This window comes from Eriocheir sinensis, chromosome 7, assembly GCF_024679095.1.
Source record: "Eriocheir sinensis breed Jianghai 21 chromosome 7, ASM2467909v1, whole genome shotgun sequence".
Lineage (NCBI taxonomy): Eukaryota > Metazoa > Arthropoda > Malacostraca > Decapoda > Varunidae > Eriocheir > Eriocheir sinensis.
In genome coordinates, this window is record NC_066515.1 from 291,884 (window position 1) to 310,834 (window position 18,951).

An 18,951-nucleotide genomic window follows, 5' to 3' on the forward strand; every position below is an offset into this window, starting at 1 on the left:
ACACACACACTTACTTAGGTTACTTAGGTGATGGCTTCTAGGGGCTTTCAGCCAATGACGGCTCTCCAAGCCCCCCACGTTGAATATCTATAGTTGAAATTCTGGTGTAATCGTTTCACTCCTCAAATCATATGAGACCGTGAAAAGATGTGTCTTCAGTCTCCTTTTGAAGATGCTGATGTTTTCTGACGTCTTGATATTGGCAGGAAGACCATTGTAGAGACGAGGAGCACTATTCATAAATGCTCTTCGCCCAGCCTCTCTATGAAACCTCGGTTCCAGTAGTCTGTCCACTTCAGTGCTGTGTCTCAACGCAATGTCTGTATCCACTCGGAAACTCACAAGCATATCACATATGTAATTAGGCTTCCCATACTTAAGTGCCTGGTACACCATTACACACTGCTTATAAATGATGCGTGCCTTGATCGGGAGCCAGTGTAACTGTATTAATGCAGGAGTTATCCTCTCCCTTCTAGACCGTCCTTTAATCAACCGTGCAGCTCTGTTCATGATTAATTGGAGCTTTTTCAATAAGTAATTTGGCAAACCATAATAAATTGAGTTGCAGTAGTCCAATTTACTCATCACATGATTATGAACAAGTTTCTTCATTATATTCTCGTCCAGATATTTCCTCACAAACGCCAAGTTTTCAAATGATAACCAGCTACTTGCACTATGTGTTTTATCTGGTCTCTCATCATAAGCTCACTATCAAGCAACACACCGAGGTTTTTCACACATTTGCTCATCGGAATGTCTATATTATTCACTGTCAACGACTGAACCCCAAGCCTCCCATAATCAATCTCACGGCCAACAAACAAGCACTCCGTCTTATCCTCATTTAGTCTTAATTGCCTTGACTCCATCCATTGTCTAATGTCTTCCAGTATGGCACCCAGATGAGCTTCAGCTTCTTGTATATTTGTCACTGACAGGTAGAATTGCGTGTCGTCAGCATACAATTTAAATTTCACTCCATACCTCTCGAGTACCACAGACAAATCCGCAGTATACAAACAAAACAGCACCGGCCCCAATACGCTCCTTGCGGAACTCCTCTCCTCAAAGGCAATGAGTCTGAAAACTCATCTCCTATCTGTACACAATAGGTTCGACCTTCTAGGTAGCTCTTGAGATATGAGAGAGCACTACGTTCAATACCATTATGTTCACAAATTTCCAATAGCGTATCGTGCACCACTGTATCAAACGCCGCACTCAAGTCCAATAAAAGCAACAATCCACATTCTCCTCCATCCATAAGCACACGCATGTCACTCACAACAGTGCACAGAGCTGTCTCAGTGGAATATAAATTACGATATGCCGACTGATTGTCATGAATCGCACCAACCTTGTTCAGGTGGTCTGTCAGCTGTATAAGAAGAACACTTTCCAAAACTTTAGACTGAAATGTCAAGTTCGACACAGGGCGAAACGAAGAAAGCAACTGTGGGTCTAGATCTCCCTTCAATATAGGCTTAATAATGGCCTGCTTTTCTGAGTTAGGGAACACTCCTTCAGATATACTTGCGTTCACCATCTTTGTCATAATAGTTATCAGCCTGCCGAAATTCACGTTGCCATCAAATATGCTAATTGGCATTGGATCATTAGCACAATGGGTGTATTTTGCTCTCGTTATCACATCCTTAACAGTTGACTCAGTAACAGTTTGAAACACAGTTAATTTCACTTCTGGTTCAGAGATGTGTTCATTCCCAGACACAACGCTATCACTACGACTGAATGCCGAAACAATTCTTATCTTGTTCTCGAAAAACTGTAGAAATTCATTAGCTAACTCACTGTCAACATATCCTTCTGGCAATTTCTGTTTCTTCTTATTTCCGGTCAGATCATCCAGTATCTTGTAAAGTTTATATATATTTGGTCCAGCCTGTTCAGTTCTCTCTTTATAAAAATTACGTTTTCTTATCTCAATGAGCCTTTTGACATAGTTGCGTGCCCGAGTAAATTCCACTCTACGTTCCTCAGTCCGGTGCCTTCGCCACAGCCTCTCCTTCCTTTTTTTGATAGTTTTCGCTCTTCTGATCTCTTCATTGTACCATGGGGCATTATCTTTCACTTCTATTCTCTTCTCTACTGCAGGACACATATTTTCGTATTCCTCTTTCATCACAGCATTGTAAATACTATATAAACATAGATGACACTCAATTACTGACCCATGATTACATAATTCACCATAGCGTTCCATAATTCTGTCACACATCTGTTTTAATAACGTGTCACAGTTCAAATTCCTTGTAGAACGAAAGTTAATTTGCTTAAACTGTTTTCTGTTGAGTTTCAAGGATATACTAAAAGACACAAATTTATGTACCGGGGAAAGGGAGCATAAGTCATCCGCATGAAGCTCACGTACCAGTTCACCTGATCTATCAATCAACACCAAATCAATGATATGTCCACAAATCGATGTAGGTCGATCCACAACATTGGCGAGATTGAACACTGATATCATATCAATAAAATGTTGCACATAGCGAGCCTCAGGATCATCCAGCCAAAGATTGAAATCACCCCACACTATAATATTCATGGACACCATATCAATAGTTTCTAAGTATAGTCCAAACTCCTCTATAAACAAGCTGAGGCTAGTAGATGGTGGTCTGTACACTGTTATAGTTGTCAGTTTATTCCCATTTGTGTCACACTCAACTTGCAACAGTTCGAAGCTGTTATAAGATGGGGGCTCACACTTCTTTACTTTCTTCATAGCATTGGAGACGAACAACCCCACACCACCCCCACGACCGTCTCTCCTTGAATTGTGCAAGAAAGAATGAGTCACAGGAGTCATTTCCTTCATCACTGCAGAGTCAAAGTCTGTCAGCCAAGTCTCAGTAATAGCATAAAAATAAAGTTGTTGACTATTGATAATTTCCCTTATTTCAAAAGTCTTGTTTCTTGCCGACTGCACATTCAATAGTCCACACTTAATCCTTTGCATATCAGAAGCCATGGTCAGTGCTGAGTCTAATCCTATTTATTTCGGCGGCAAAAATAGGACAAGTTAGACTGCTCACTCCGTGATCATCCCGACGTTTTGCCATATTGCAGTTCAAGCACTTCCTCACATCAGACCGACATGTGCGCCCCTCATGTTCACCAGCACACTTGTAGCAATGAGGAGCCTGACCGTTGGCCTTGGCCTGGCAATTCCCCATCTTGTGGCCAAACTTCAAGCAGTGGTAGCACATCAATGCATGGTAGCGATCACGCACCTGATACACACCCCACTTCATCTTTAACTTGTCATTTTTCCTATGAATGAAAGCACGAACCTCTGGATCACATTTCAGCACATAGTGAACAGTCCCTCCAGCAGCAGGTTTATGGAAGATAACACTCATCTTATCCTTCACTCCATCAATCATGCTCAGATCATTTCTCTCAATAACTGTCTCAATGATTGAATCACCATCCTCCACCTGAGCAACATTGCAGATCATAATCTTTGGGTTCAGACACACACACACACACACATTTAGGTTAAGTTAGGTTATGTTACACACACACACACACATACATTTAGGTTAAGTTAGGTTATGTTACACACACACACACACACACACATTTAGGTTAAGTTAGGTTATGTTACACACACACACACACATTTAGGTTAAGTTATGTTATGTTACACACACACACACACACATTTAGGTTAAGTTAGGTTATGTTACACACACACACACACACACACACACACACATACATTTAGGTTAAGTTAGGTTATGTTACACACACACACACATTTAGGTTAAGTTATTGTTACGCCAAGGCTTAGCTTAGTTTAAATTGTAATTGGCGCCACGTGACGTAATGAGGGTTCCCTGCGGCCCCGTTGAGGGGGCGGGCTGGAGAGGGACGCCATGCGGCGAGGAAGAGTGGAGACGGAGAGAAGACAAAGGACGCGCTCGCCTGTGCTCTGTGCCTTAGGACTTAATCGCCTGTGATTTGTGCCTTGACTGCCTCCCCCTTGGACTTATAAGGATTGTACAACGTTCTATTGCTTAGTAAACCCCAAGAAAGTCCGCCCTGTATTTAATTGTGCCTCGCTGTGTGCTCTGTGGGTGTGTGCGAGTGTGTCCGCCGGAGTGTCTTTGTGTCTGCTGTCCGCCTCGTGGGAGCACTGTGTTTTCCATAGCGAGCCCAGTTTAAGTAATTGGGAGAGCACCTGTCTGCCTGTGTGAGGGGTAGACAAGTGGAGCACAACAGTGGTGTCAGGAGCGGGGTGGAAATTGTGCTGTGAGTGGACGGGCAGACAAAGAGTGACGCCTCGGGCACAATGGAGCTCGAGCACGGTGCGGCTGGCGGAGCGAGTGGTGGGGTAGTGTGGTGACCTTGAGGCTGATGAAGACGCTAAGCCTGGCCAGCTGGAGTTAATTGCCTCAATGTTGGCTGGCTTGAGGCAAGAAATAACGCTTCAAGGTCAAAAGCAGGCACAGCAGGCCGCACGCACAGACCAGCTGGCCCGTGAGCAGGCCGAGCGCTCCGAGGCACAGGCCAGCAGGCTTGAGGAGCAGGCCCGTGAGCAGGCCGAGCGCTCCGAGGCACAGGCCAGCAGGCTTGAGGAGCAGGCCCGTGAGCAGGCCGAGCGCTCCGAGGCACAGGCCAGCAGGCTTGAGGAGCAGGCCGTGAGCAGGCCGAGCGCCTGAGGCACAGGCCAGCAGGCTTGAGGAGCAGGCCCGTGAGCAGGCCGAGCGCTCCGAGGCACAGGCCAGCAGGCTTGAGGAGGCACTACAAGCAAGTTTGGCTTCTGTGCGGCAGGAGGCACGGCAGTATACCGATCAGGCCTGCGAGGAGGTCCGGGGTGAGCTACAGAGGGGCCTAGAGGCACTGAGAGGTGAGGTGCGGGAGGTAAGGTTTGAGGCGAGGCAGGCTGCCGTGTGCTGCCCCAGAGGAAGTGCAGAGTGAGCCTTTGTGTGATTGGGGCAGTGTCAAGCCTCGCTGAGGCCACGCAGTGCATTCTCTGAGCCTCCGGGCCTGGCGTGTCCGGCCGGGGGTCACGGTCGGGTTCAGCGGCTGGCGTGGGCTGCGGCGGGGCGAGCGGCGGCCCCGCCACTGTTGCCAAACAGCCCGCCACCCTCGCCTCCTCACCTAAACCCTACCCTGCCTCCTTTCTTGCCCTGAGTGCCTGCCTTCTACCCTGCTCGTTCGTTTCCTTCCCACGACCACCGCAGGCGTAAGCCGGCTGAGTATGACGGCAAGGTAGCTTGGGAGGCCTACGTTGCTCAGTTCGTCATGCTCGCAACAGCTCAAGGGTGGACTGAGGAAGAAAAGGCGCTGCAGCTGGCAACGGCGCTGCGGGGCCCGGCACTCGAGATTCTCAGCCACCTTCCAGCCACCAAGCAAGCTTCCTTTACCAGCCTGTCGGAAGCCTTGCAGCGCCGCTTTGGGCACAGTCACCAGGCTGAGGTGTACAGGGCTCAGCTGAAGAAGAGGGCGAGGCAGAAGGGCGAAACGCTGTCACAACTGGCGCAAGATGTGGAGGCCCTTGTGAGGCGGGCTTATCCGGCTGCTGGTGAAGACATGACGACCGTCCTCGCCCGTGACGCCTTCGTAGATGCTCTGCAGGACCACCAGCTGCAGATCTACGTAAAGCAAGCCCACCCTGGTGACCTGCAGGTGGCTTTGGCGAGGGCCATGGAGTTCGAGGCGTTTCTCAAGACGTCAAGCCGCCTCGCTGACTACGCCAAGCCTCGGAACGACGTGCGAGGCCGGAAGGCGAAGTTCGAGCGTAAGGCGGCGTCGAGGGAGACGAGCCCCGAGTTTGGTGGCCGTTGCTGGGGCTGCGGTGAGAAGGGCCACAGACGCGACCGGTGTCCGAGGGGGCGAAAGACGCGTTCCCTCGACCGGCCGAAGTCTGGTGGCTTCCAGACTTGCTGCAGGACTACGGCAAGTCTGATCACCGCTCCAGCGCCTGCCCCAAGCCGAAGCAAGTGGCGCAGGCGGGAAACAGCAGCGGGCTGGACAAGGGGGCGACTACCCAGCCTGCCAAGGTCGACACGCCCCCACTTGTGTAAGATGCCGCCATACCACTAGTTCGGTGCAGGTGGAGGCAACGTAGACGGTAAGTCTTGCCGCCTGACAGTCGACACCGGGGCTGAAAAGACCCTGGTGCGCCCTGAGTTGCTGGACGCTGAGCGGCTCCCAGACGCCCCGCAGAGATTGTGCGGCGTGACGGGGCATTGCGTGGCACCCAGGGGCCTGTAGTGGCTCGTGTCGGCGTGGGCGGCGCAGAAGAGCGGCTGCCAGTGTACGCCGCCGACCTGGATGAAGAGGGCTTGCTCGGTTTTGACTACCTGGTGCAGACTGGCGCATGTATCGACTTTGGACGGAAGCGGATGAGGGTGCACGGACAAGAGGTGCCCTGGCTTCCGGAAGTCGGTTGTGCCGAGGTAGTGACGGCCGAGCGACTGCACCTTGCCCCCAGGACGGAGCGACGAGTCCAGTGTCGACTGTCGAGGGTGATGCACGACGCGGAAGGCATAGTAGAACCCTCAGAAAACCTGCACCTGACTGACGGTGTGGCAGTCGGGAGGAGCCTCGTGGGAGCGGGGGAGGAGTTAGTGACAGTACTCGTTGCTAACTTCTCTGACGAGGCTCGGCGACTACCCGCTGGTGCCAGACTAGGCACATGTGAAGAGGTGGAGCGAACTGAACAGCCGTCGAAGAGTGCGTCTACGCCTGCGGAGGAGTGCTGCCTGACTTTGAAGACCTGGCGCTCAGGGGCTCCGCTAACCTGACGGAGTCGCAGGCGGAGAGGGTGCGCCACACCTTGACGCAGTACTCAGACGTGTTCAGCCGGGGCGACTTGGACTTGGGCCGCACGTCGCTGGTGAAACACAGCATCAACACTGGAACCAGCGCGCCCATCAAGTGTCCCCCTCGACGTATCGCACCTGCCCGACGAGAGGAGATGCAGCGCACCGTCAACGACCTGGCAAATCAGGGGGTGATCGAGAAGTCCGACAGTCCGTGGTCTTCAGCGGTAGTCCTGGTTAAAAAGAAGGACGGCACACAACGCTTCTGTGTGGACTACCGGGCACTGAATGACGTGACTGTGAAGGATTCCTACCCCCTGCCGAGGATCGACGACACCTTGGACGCGCTGGTAGGGGCGAGGTGGTTCTCCACGCTCGACCTGAAGTCGGGCTACCACCAGGTGGAGATGGCCGAAGAGGACAAGCCGAAGACAGCCTTTTCCTTCGGGCAGGGCTTGTGGCAGTTTAATGTCATGCCCTTCGGCCTCTGCAACGCCCCTGGCTGTTTTGAACGTCTGATGGAGCGGGTGCTGGACGGCCTGCAGTGGAGGACGGCCCTCATCTACCTCGACGACGTCATCGTCTACGGAGGCACCTTCGAGGAGGAGCTGGGGAGGCTGGAGGAGGTCCTGCAACGCCTGAGGAAGGCTAACCTCAAGCTCAGCCCCAAGAAGTGCTCCCTCTTCCAGTACGAGGTGCCGTTCCTGGGGCATGTCGTCAGCAAGGACGGCGTGCGCACAGACCCGCAGAAAGTGGCAGCAGTAGCAGACTGGCCTCGGCCCACTAACGTAGCTGAGGTCAGGAGCTACGTGGGTCTGTGCACCTACTACCGTCGCTTCGTGCAGGACTTCGCCACCATCGCGGCGCCCCTACACCGCCTCACTCGTAAAGGAGTGCCTTTCGAGTGGGACGAGGCGTGCCAGGCTGCGTTCGACGGCCTGAAGAGGGCCCTAGTGGAGGCGCCGGTCCTGCCGTACCCCAACCCGAAGCTCCCTTACCTGCTTGACACCGACGCCAGTGCGGAGGGCATCGGGGCTGTCTTGTCGCAGGTGAAGGATGGAAGGGAGCACGTGGTGGCCTACTACAGCGCCAAGTTCAGTAGGCCTGAACGCAACTACTGCGTGACCAGGAAGGAGCTGCTGGCAGTAGTTAAAAGTCTCGAGCACTTCCAGCCGTACCTCTACGGCGCTGAGTTCACCGTCCGGACCGACCACGCTGCCCTGCAGTGGTTGAAAACACTGAAGGCGCCGGAGGGTCAGCTGGCGAGGTGGTTGGGAAGGCTCGAGCAGTTCAACTACCGGATTGTTCACCGCCCGGGTCGTGTGCACAGCAACGCCGATAGTTTGAGCCGGCGCCCGTGTGAGGCAGGTTGCTCTCACTGTGCTAGCAAGGACCCCGACCCTGTGACTCGACGCCCGTGTGAGGCAGGTAGCTCACATTCCGTCCCTGAAGGACCTGACGCCGTGAGTCAGAGCCCGTGTGAGGCAAGCTACTCACACCAGGCGCGTCGGGACCCTGACCCTGTTTGCCGACGCTTAACAGTGCCTGCCAACGCCACTGAAGGCAACGACCGGTGGCGTGAGGCACAGAGCGCAGACCCGCTCTTGCTCCTGTAGTGCGTTGGCTCAGGGCCAGCGGGAGCGACCCCGGGGGGAGGAAGTGTCGGCGGAGAGTCCTGCCACTAAATGCCTCGTCGACCAGTGGGAGACGCTGCGGTTGGACCGGTGGGGAGTGCTAGTAAAGCGCTGGGAGGTGTTAGGCGGAGTGGGCAGAGACGCCTGGGTAGTGGTGGTACCCCGTGCAAAGCGTGCTGAGGTGTTACGGGAGTTGCACGCCGGTGTTACTAGTGGCCACTTGGGCGAGAAAAGACCCTAAACGTCTCCGCCAGCGCTTCTACTGGGTCGGTATGCGGAACGACGTTTCCGAGTGGTGTCGGGCCTGTGACGTTTGTAGTGCGAAAAAGGGCCCCACACGCCGGAATCGGGCTCCGCTTCAGTTGTACAGCGTGGGGGCGCCAATGGAGCGGGTTGCTGTAGATATTGCTGGCCCGCTGCCCATGACGCCCCGGGGCAATCGTTTCGTATGCGTCGTGATGGACTACTTCACGAAGTGGCCTGAGGCGTATGCGCTCCCGAACCACGAGGCTGAAACAGTGGCGAGTGTCCTAGTAAACGAGTGCTTCACCCGGTTCGGTGTGCCGTCAGAACTGCACTCAGACCAGGGCCGTGAGTTCGAGTCCCGTGTGTTCCGTGAGTGCTGCGACTTGCTGGGAGTGCGGAAGACCCGAACGACGCCACTCCACCCGCAGTCGGACGGGATGGTGGAGCGGTTCAACCGGACACTCGCACAGCAGTTGGCCAAGTATTGCGGGGCAAACCAGGAGGACTGGGACGTCAAGTTGCCCGCAATGCTGATGGCGTACCGGTCCGCTGTGCACGAGGCCACTGACTATACACCCGCACGTCTTATGTTTGGCCGCGAGCTCAGACTCCCCGTGGATCTGGCGACGGGGCGGCCGCCGGACGTGGGCCTGCCGACTGTCACCTCTGGCTTCGCTGCCGCGCTGCAGGAGAACCTGGTCGAGGTCCATCACCAGGTGCGCGGCAAGCTCAGAGTGGCAGGCCAGGCGATGAAGGACTACTACGATCGCCGCATGCGGGACGTGAAGTATGCGGTGGGTGACAGAGTGGCTGCATAACCCTCGCCGGAAGAAAGGGTTATCACCGAAGCTGCAGAGTCCTGGGAGGGGCCCTACACGGTGATTGCAGTCCTGTCCGCTGTCACCTACCGCATCAGGAGGGGCCGCAAACGCTCCTCTGTCGTCCACGTTGACCGGCTCTGGCGCTACCATGGGCCGGGCCGTTACTCCTGGGGTACTGGCGCTGAGGAGGACCCTGACTACCCCAGTAGTGACGAGGAGGACCGGGCAGAACTTGACCCGGTGGACGTCGAGGTCGCGGATGATGTGGAGGAGGAGGCAGGTGGAGACGCCGACCTGGAGGCCGGCTCTGCTGGTGACCTGGACCAGCCTGCTGCCTCTCCTCGCCCTCACCTCCACCGCGACGACCAAGACGTGAGAGGAGGAGGCCAGGATGGCTTACAGATTTTGATACAGAATGATTTGTTTAGTTCCCCAGTTATGTTTTATTTGTTTTGTTAAGTTGGCGAGGCGGGTCGCCTGCGCTTAAGGGGGGGGTAGTGTTACGCCAAGGCTTAGCTTAGTTTAAATTGTAATTGGCGCCACGTGACGTAATGAGGGTTCCCTGCGGCCCCGTTGAGGGGGCGGGCTGGAGAGGGACGCCATGCGGCGAGGAAGAGTGGAGACGGAGAGAAGACAAAGGACGCGCTCGCCTGTGCTCTGTGCCTTAGGACTTAATCGCCTGTGATTTGTGCCTTGACTGCCTCCCCCTTGGACTTATAAGGATTGTACAACGTTCTATTGCTTAGTAAACCCCAAGAAAGTCCGCCCTGTATTTAATTGTGCCTCGCTGTGTGCTCTGTGGGTGTGTGCGAGTGTGTCCGCCGGAGTGTCTTTGTGTCTGCTGTCCGCCTCGTGGGAGCACTGTGTTTTCCATAGCGAGCCCAGTTTAAGTAATTGGGAGAGCACCTGTCTGCCTGTGTGAGGGGTAGACAAGTGGAGCACAACATTATGTTATGTTACACACACACACACACACATTTAGGTTAAGTTAGGTTATGTTACACACACACACACACACACACACACACACAGTTAAGTAAATATTTTTAATTCATTTTTAAACATTTCTTTTATTTTTCTTTCCCTTCAAACCTTCCTCATGTTTTTCCTCCTCCATTCATCTCTCTCTCTCTCTCTCTCTCTCTCTCTCTCTCTCTCTCTCTCTGATATGACAGATACATAGATAGATAGAGAGAGAGAGAGAGAGAGAGAGAGAGAGAGAGAGAGAGAGAGAGAGAGAGAGAGAGAGAGAGAGAGAGAGAGAGAGAGAGAGAGAGAGAGAGAGAGAGAGAGAGAGACTGGAAAGAAACCAGAGAGATATTGACCAGCTGGTGTCCAGAGCTGAATGATGGGGACTTAAGATAAATACAGACAAGACTGTAGGTTTTGTCGTGGCACTAACCCAGCACCTTGATATTATATGAATGGCTCCCCTATTCACTCTGTTGACTCTGCATCAGACTTGGGACTGTTGGTAGACGTCACTCTGAAGTTTCATCAGCACATTCGTGTAACTACCAATAAGGCTTCAGGTAATAAAGCTTCTAACCTTTTGAAGAGCCCTGTCACTCCTCATTTATGCTTTCTCTGTATCTAACTCACGTTCGCCCAGTCACTGAATTTGGCTCAGTCATTTGGCACACCTAGTGATGACACTCTAACCATTCATGAGGGAATCAGGGAGATGAGAGACAGGGAGCGAAGGAAGCAGTCTCTCATCATTCGTGGTGTGCCTAACTCTAATGGGGATCGTGTGCTCTCATTATTTAAGGATATTTCTAAGTCTTTGATCAACAAAGAGTTGGGCCTACAAAACCATAGACCAGGCTAAGGGTATTTACAGGGCCCAGATATTTAATGATGAGGACTGCAGGTCCCTTCTTTCTCAGACATCCAAGCTGATGCAACATGGTCTTTATAAGCATGTCTTCATTCATAGAGACCTCACTTACAACCAAAGGCAGGAGACGCTGAGACGGCGTTCAGCCGGCAGACCTAACTCTGCTGACAGTGGTGTACCCAACCCTGAGGGTGAGGCTTTGACCCACCAGGCTGCTGGGTGACCCTTTAAACCACCAACCCAGTTCTCAGGTGTAAACAACACCGTTTCCTCTTTGTATATAGCACATGTTAATGTTAATTCACTGGCAAACAAAGTAAATTACACATTTTCTTTTATGTATGACAACAAAATATCTAACTAAGTGTTAATGAAACATGGCTGATACCCTCCACGCCCAACTCAGTAGTGGATATACACAATTACGTCTTAATACGTAAGGACGTGGAGGGCAATGTGCCCAAGCATGGTGTGTGTCTGCTTATACATAAGCACTGGATTAAAGTACAATGAAATTTGTGTTGATATTCCCAATGTGGTGGTCATTTATCTTTTGCAGCTGAATTTGCATGTTCTCTCAATATATCGTCCACCTTCCTACTCTGAACAGGAAAACTTGACTTTGCTCAACTTCCTTTACGATTTTTGTACAGGCAAGGAGTTACTTATTTTGGGTGATCTAAACCTGCCATCCATCAAATGGGGCAATGAGAGGGTCTGTGATGGTCTTACCCTTAACAATCTGAGATTTTACCATTGCTTTCTAACACTGGGTCTTACTCAGTGGGTTAACGAGTTCACCTTTTACAGATCGGGCAACATACTAGACCTCATTCTTACAACTGAAGAGGACAGAGTCGGTGAAGTTAGAGTCTGTTCCCTAGCTGTGCCCACTGCCCTATTGTTTGATTATATCATCCAGACCTCCTTCAACTCTCGGACGTCCATAGTCGAACGCTTATGGCATAAAGGAAAGTATAATCAAATTAGAAGTTATTTATCTGAAATAGACTGGGATTATGAACTCGCTCACTTAGATGTTAATAGCAAATTTATCCATTTTTCTAACCTGATATTTTCCCTTATTAACAGATTTGTACCTATTAAGAACTAAAGCAGCTCCACTCCTCCTTTTTGGCCTGTTAGACCCCCACATATGCTTGTTAGGAGGAGGAAAGACTTGTGGAGTCGGTTCAAGACTGCTCGGACCTCATATGGAAGAAATTCTGCCGAGATTGACCTAATTCTTCAAGAGTTTCTACAAGTTAATTATCAGTACAGAAATTTCTCAATATCAAAACAATATGAATATGAGGCATCTCTTACTCAGAGCCTAACTCAAAATCCTAAAGCATTTCATTCTTATAAAAGTAAAAAGTTGGAGAATTTTGTTTAGTGGGCAGCACAACATCTGTGGTCATATGCCGGAGAGAGACAGAAGGGAAAGGAATTATAGGAGAAGGGAACAGACCCCAGGAGACGGGACACAACCCCCGACTAATACCTGGTACCCATTCACTGCTGGGTGGACAGGGGCGTAGGGTATCGGAAAAGCCTCCCAAATTTTTCCACTCTACTCGGGAATCGAACCCGGGCTCTCTCGGTTGTGAGCCGAGTGTGCTAACCACAGCACCACGAAGACCCCTTTACAAGCCTGGATCAGCCCTATAAGTTACAAGCCTGAACCAGCCCTAAACAGGACATAGGCATCTTAATTCTCTCATCCTTTCAGCTGGAAACTCTTGAACAGCCTCCCACTGTCTGTATTGCCTCCTGCCTAGGACTTGAACGCTAAAATTGTCCCTCTTTTCAGAACACTCATTCCCTTATGCTATCAGATCTTCCTTGTACAGTGTGTGTGTGTGTGTGTGTGTGTGTGTGTGTGTGTATTTACCCAGTTATAGTTATGCAGAGCCTGGGCTTACGCTGGTGTGGTCCTGTCTCCATATCTGTATTTGCCCAGCTTCTACTTAAGGCTTTGCACACTCTTCGCCAATACTACATCCTCACTTAGTCTGTTCCAAAGCTCTATGTTTCTTTGCGGGAAGCTATATTTCTTTATGTCTCTCCAGCATCTTCCCTTCCTCAATTTTTTACTGTGTCCTCTTGTGTTCCTGGTGGTAATTCCTTCTCTTAGCAGTAACTCCTCATTATATACTGTTTGTTCCATGTGTGTGTGTGTGTGTGTGTGTGTGTGTGTGTGTGTGTGTGTGTGTGTGTGTGTAAGGTTAGATTAGGTTAGGCAAGGTTAGGTTAGGTAAGGTTAGGCAAGGTTAGATTAGGGTAGGCAAGGTTAGATAAGGTTAGGTAAGGTTAGGCAAGGTTAGGTAAGGTTAGGCAAGGTTAGATAAGGTTAGGTAAGGTTAGATTAGGTTAGATAAGGTTAGGTAAGGTTAGATTAGGTTAGACAAGGTTAGATAAGGTTAGGTAAGGTTAGATTAGGTTAGATTAGGTTAGGCAAGGTTAGATAAGGTTAGGTAAGGTTAGATAAGGTTAGATTAGGTTAGATTAGGTTAGGCAAGGTTAGGTAAGGTTAGATTAGGTTAGGCAAGGTTAGATTAGGTTAGATTATGTTAGATTATGTTAGGCAAGGTTAGGTAAGGTTAAATTAGGTTAGGCAAGGTTAGATTAGGTTAGATTATGTTAGGTAAGGTTAGATAAGGTTAAATTATGTTAGATAAGGTTAGATTAGGTTAGGGAAGGTTAGATTAGGTTAGATAAAGTTAGATTAGGTTAGGGAAGGTTAGATTAGGTTAGATAAGGTTAGATTAGGTTAGATTAGGTTAGGTAAGGTGTGTGTGTGTGTGTGTGTGTCCCTTCCCCCAAGTCCCCGAAGGCTCACTTTTTGCTGGCGTCTCCCCCGAAGAGGTAGGAATGGTTAAGGAAGAATAACACGTTGAGCACTGGCAGGCCATCTTGGTGTCACACTCCTGAGGGGGAACACTGAGGTGAGTATATTGGAGGGACACAGAGCTACAGTAAGGGAAGACAAAGGTAGAGAGAGGTACAAAGAGGAAACCTTAACCCGGTAGCAGCGACGGGCCAAATTTGTGGCTTTACCGTGAGGCAGCGAAGGGCCAAATTTGTGGCTTTACCGTGAGGCAGCGACGGGCCAAATTTGTGGCTTTACCGTGAGGCAACGACGGGCCAAGTTTGTGGCTTTACCGTGAGGCAGCGACGGGCCAAATTTGTGGCTTTACCGTGAGGCAGCGAAGGGCCAGATTTTTTTTTTTTTTTTTTTTTTTTTTTTACAACAAAGGAGGCAGCTCAAGGGCACACACACAAAAAAGAAAACAATAATAAAAAAAAAAATCCCGCTACTCGCTGCTCCCAAAAAAGAATTAAAAGAGGTGGCCGAAAGAAAGATCAATTTCAGAAGGAGGTGTCCTGATACCCTCCTCTTGAAAGAGTTCAAGTCGTAGGCAGGAGGAAACACAATGAAGGAAGATTGTTCCAGAGTTTACCAGCATGAGGGCTGAAAGAGTGAAGATGCTGGTTAACTCTTGCATAAGGGATTTGGACAGTATAGGGATGAGCATGAGTAGAAAGTCGTGTGCAGCGGGGCCGCGGGAGGGTAAATACACACATAGGCCTACCTTAATCTCAAATGCATCCCCTGTAGGTGAAGCCACATTCTTGTTGTATCAGGCCCTCCTCCTCCTCCTCCTGTCTTCTCCTGTGTCTCATGTTCGGACTTCTCGCGTTCTTCATTGAGGCCATTCACGGCTACTCCTGCAATAACAATAATAATAATAATAATAACAATACATTCCACACTGAATTTAGCATAGTAATCTATCATAGCATAACACCCCAGTATGTGTTACCCACCACACCACGCACACACACACACACACACGAGATATGAAAAAGTTTAGCTTCCCAAACAGAAGCATTGAGCTGTGGAATGGACTGAAGGAGGAGGTGGTTTGTGCAAGAAACATTCATGATTTTAAGGAAAAGTTGGATAAGAGGATATGGAGACAGGACAGCGCCAGCGTAGCTCTTTTCCCATATGTCACAACTAGGTAAATACAACTAAGTAAATACACACACACACACACACACACACACACACACACACACACACACACAGCCTTAAAATATTAACACAATCTCCTCAAAACACACACACACAAAAACACACATGGAAGGTGGCTGCTCCGGGTGTGATTCAATAGTTTTACCAGGACACACACACACACACACACACACACACACACACACACACACACAAACAACCTTAAAATATTAACACAATCTCAAAACACACACACACACACAAAAAAAAAAAACACACATGGAAGGTGGCTGCTCTGGGTGTGATTCAATAGTTTTACTAGGACACACACACACACACACACACACACACACACACCAGAACATAAGAACATAGGGAAACTGCAAGAGGTCGGGTGGCCTACACAGGGCAGCTCCAGAATCCCCCCCACTACTCACGGTGAGTGAGGTGTAGTTACAGGAGTTACAAGTAGAGGCTTGATCCTCATTATACCGGCGGTACCCAGGCACGCATCCAGCACCCCGTCACCTTCCTGCACCCACACCACACTGCCACCTGTCGTCCTCGTCCATGTAGCTATCCAGTCTACTCTTAAAACAAGCTAACGTCCCTGCACTAACTATAAGATTGCTGAGTCTATTCCATTCCCCCACCACCCTATTACTAAACCAATGCTTGCCTATATCTCTCCTAAATCACACACACACACACACACACAGAAACGCACATGGAAAGAGGCTGCTCCGGGTGTGATTCAATAGTTTTACCAGGACACACACACACACACACACACAAACACACATGGAAATAGGCTGCTCCGGGTGTGATTCAATAGTTTTACCAGGACACACACACACACACACACACACATACTCACAGAAGATTCCCTGGAAGAGGCCTTAAGTGGCCTGTGGCTCCAGTTCAGCAGCCTGAACACTGTGTGGGCTGCGCGTGGTGACTATTTGTGCTCTATATGAAAATTTTTGTTCTTGATTTTTCCAAAATTTATCGAGTTTTGCCTCAAAACTCTCTACTGAGTCAGCGTTCACTACCCACTCTGGCAAACTGTTCCAGGTATTAACCACTTGGTTGGGGAATGAAAACTTCCGAACATTCAGCCTAGCTCTTGGTTTAAAGATTTTCTTAGAGTTTCCCCGTGTGGTGCTATCTTCCCTTAAATCAAAAAGTCCCTCTGTACAATCTATATCATATTTCCTGGTTACAATTTTAAAAGTTTCAATTTGGTCTCCCCGGGATCTTCTATATGCCAGTGTGGGCAACTCAAGCTGTCTCAGTCTCTCTCCATATGGCAGGTCTTTCAGGCAAGGCACCAGCTTCGTTGCTCTTCGCTGCACGTTCTCCACAGCCTCAATATCCTTCACCAGGTGTGGACTCCATACCTGGTTGGCATATTCTAAATGGGGTCTTACCAATGCAGTGTAGAGGGTCTTGAATACTGCAGGGTCAAGGTGAATAAAAGTTCTTCTTATCAGCCCCACAATCTTATTCGCCTTGTTAATTTTTTCGGCCAGGTGGTCTGAGAACACACACAGGCTTAAAATACTTACACAATCTCCTCAAAACGCACACACACACACACACAAAAAAAAAACGTACATTACAAAAACGCACATGGAAAGAACCTGCTACGGGGTGTGATTCTATAGTTTTACCAGGACACACACACACACACACACACACACACACACACACACACACACACTATGGCCATCCTCTGGTCCATGGCCCATGTTTACTATGGCCCATGGGCTGTACGTGGCATCCCTTGACCATGGCACTCTTATATAGGCCTACCCTGGCACCATGGCGCTGATACTACCCTTGAAAATCACAAAAAAAATGGCACTATGGACCATTATTTCTCCCCTCCAATGGCCCTCCGGTAGTCCATGGCCCTGGTTGAGTAAGGCCATGGCAGGGGCGTCTACCTAACCCTCTGTGGCACCCTCGTAGACGCTTGGCACTTAAACCATCCTTGAAAATCACAAAAATGGCACCATGGCACACAATGTCTTCCCTCTAATGGCTTAATATTAACACGTGTTGGGCAACGACGAGCTGATACCTTCGTTTAGTAGGCCGTGCAGGTCAAGGGGAAGGCTGTGGAGGCTGTTGATGTGGAGCAGGAGGTGGACAAGGCCGTGGAGGTGTTATGTGGCGAGAACGATCTATAAGCTGGACTGGAATGCCGCCATTTTAGATCAACGAGTCCAAATGAAAAACTTAAAAAATAGTATATCATTATTTTATCACTTATTAATCTCCCAATTGGCTGATGAATCTATTATACTGACTTATATGTTGATTTAGTTATTTTTGAAGCCGTTATTTGTTTATTAATCGGTCAGTTACATCACGAATAACACCATAGGTTTTCTGTTCACTTGATCTTGATCCTGATCTTGATGTCACAGGTGGCTCGGGATTTCTCCCCAGCCAGGCCTTTATATCGGCAGCTCCTGTGATTGATTGATTGATAGTTTATTGTTGCAGGTAAACAACAAGGGAGAAGGGAGGAACATGCCATCCCAACCCCCAGGAAAAGAAAACAAAAAAACATGCGGGAAGTCTATGTTCTCGGGGCAAGATATCATTCCCTACATCTTGCACGCCACATGCCTTCCAAGAACTCTTTCACTGCCTCAATCACTCGTCCACTCGTCTCTCCACTGAGCCCCAGCACCGGCACCATCCACTCCCTTCCAGTCCTCCCGTTTACTCCACGTCCCATCTCGCTCAAAAACACATGCATCATCTTCGTTCTCTCCCTGTCATATTTATTACATTCCAGTACTACATGCTGCACAGTCTCGTCCACACCCCTGTCACACATCTGGCACACTTTGCTGCGGGACTCAGACCATCTATAGTTCCTTGCATTCACATCCAGACACTGCGCTCTAGCACGGAAAAGAAGATCACCTCCCAGGCTTCCCTCATACCACACCTCACACTTTGGGGCCTCTTTCTCCCTATACCAGTCGAGAGTTTCCTTTCTTTCCATCTCATTCTTCCACTTGCTCAATCCCTCATCTTTAACTGCCATATCTATCACATTCTTCCACTTTCTTACATCCCACTCAAACCCCTCTCCATTTCTGTTTGTTATTCTCCATTCAAACACATTCTGTCTATCTTCAAAGGGTCGGTACACCCACCTACTTAGCATAACATTCCTGTCTATCATTCGCCCACGTTTATTCGCCCATTTGCCATCTCTTATATTCCACAAGTATACTTTCCTTGCTAATCTTGTATCCTCCATTTGTTCCAGTCTCACTTTATATCTCAAGGTTGCCTTTGCTAGTCTTTCCCTAAACGTGCTCCATCCCATGTCCCCCCTAAGAGCCTCTACTGCTGCAAACCTTGGTGCATTCAGTGCCATTCTTGCTACCCTATTCTGCCCCACTTCCAATTTTTCTATCTCACTGTCATTCCATGTCATCACATCCATTCCATACATAATGCTCGGGACAGCCACACTTCCAAACCTCACGGATGACATCATACTTGCTCGCTCTCATCCTCGCTGCACTCCCTAAACGGCCTAGCCACTGGTTTG

The 18,951-nt window shown here is 49.7% G+C and overlaps 1 pseudogene; it reads right to left on the bottom strand.

The window, feature by feature from the left end:
- LOC126995266 (peroxidasin homolog pxn-1-like) overlaps positions 1 to 17,881 on the bottom strand; it is a 65,311-nt pseudogene extending 47,430 nt beyond the window's left edge.
- Between the last annotated feature and the right edge of the window lie 1,070 nt (positions 17,882 to 18,951).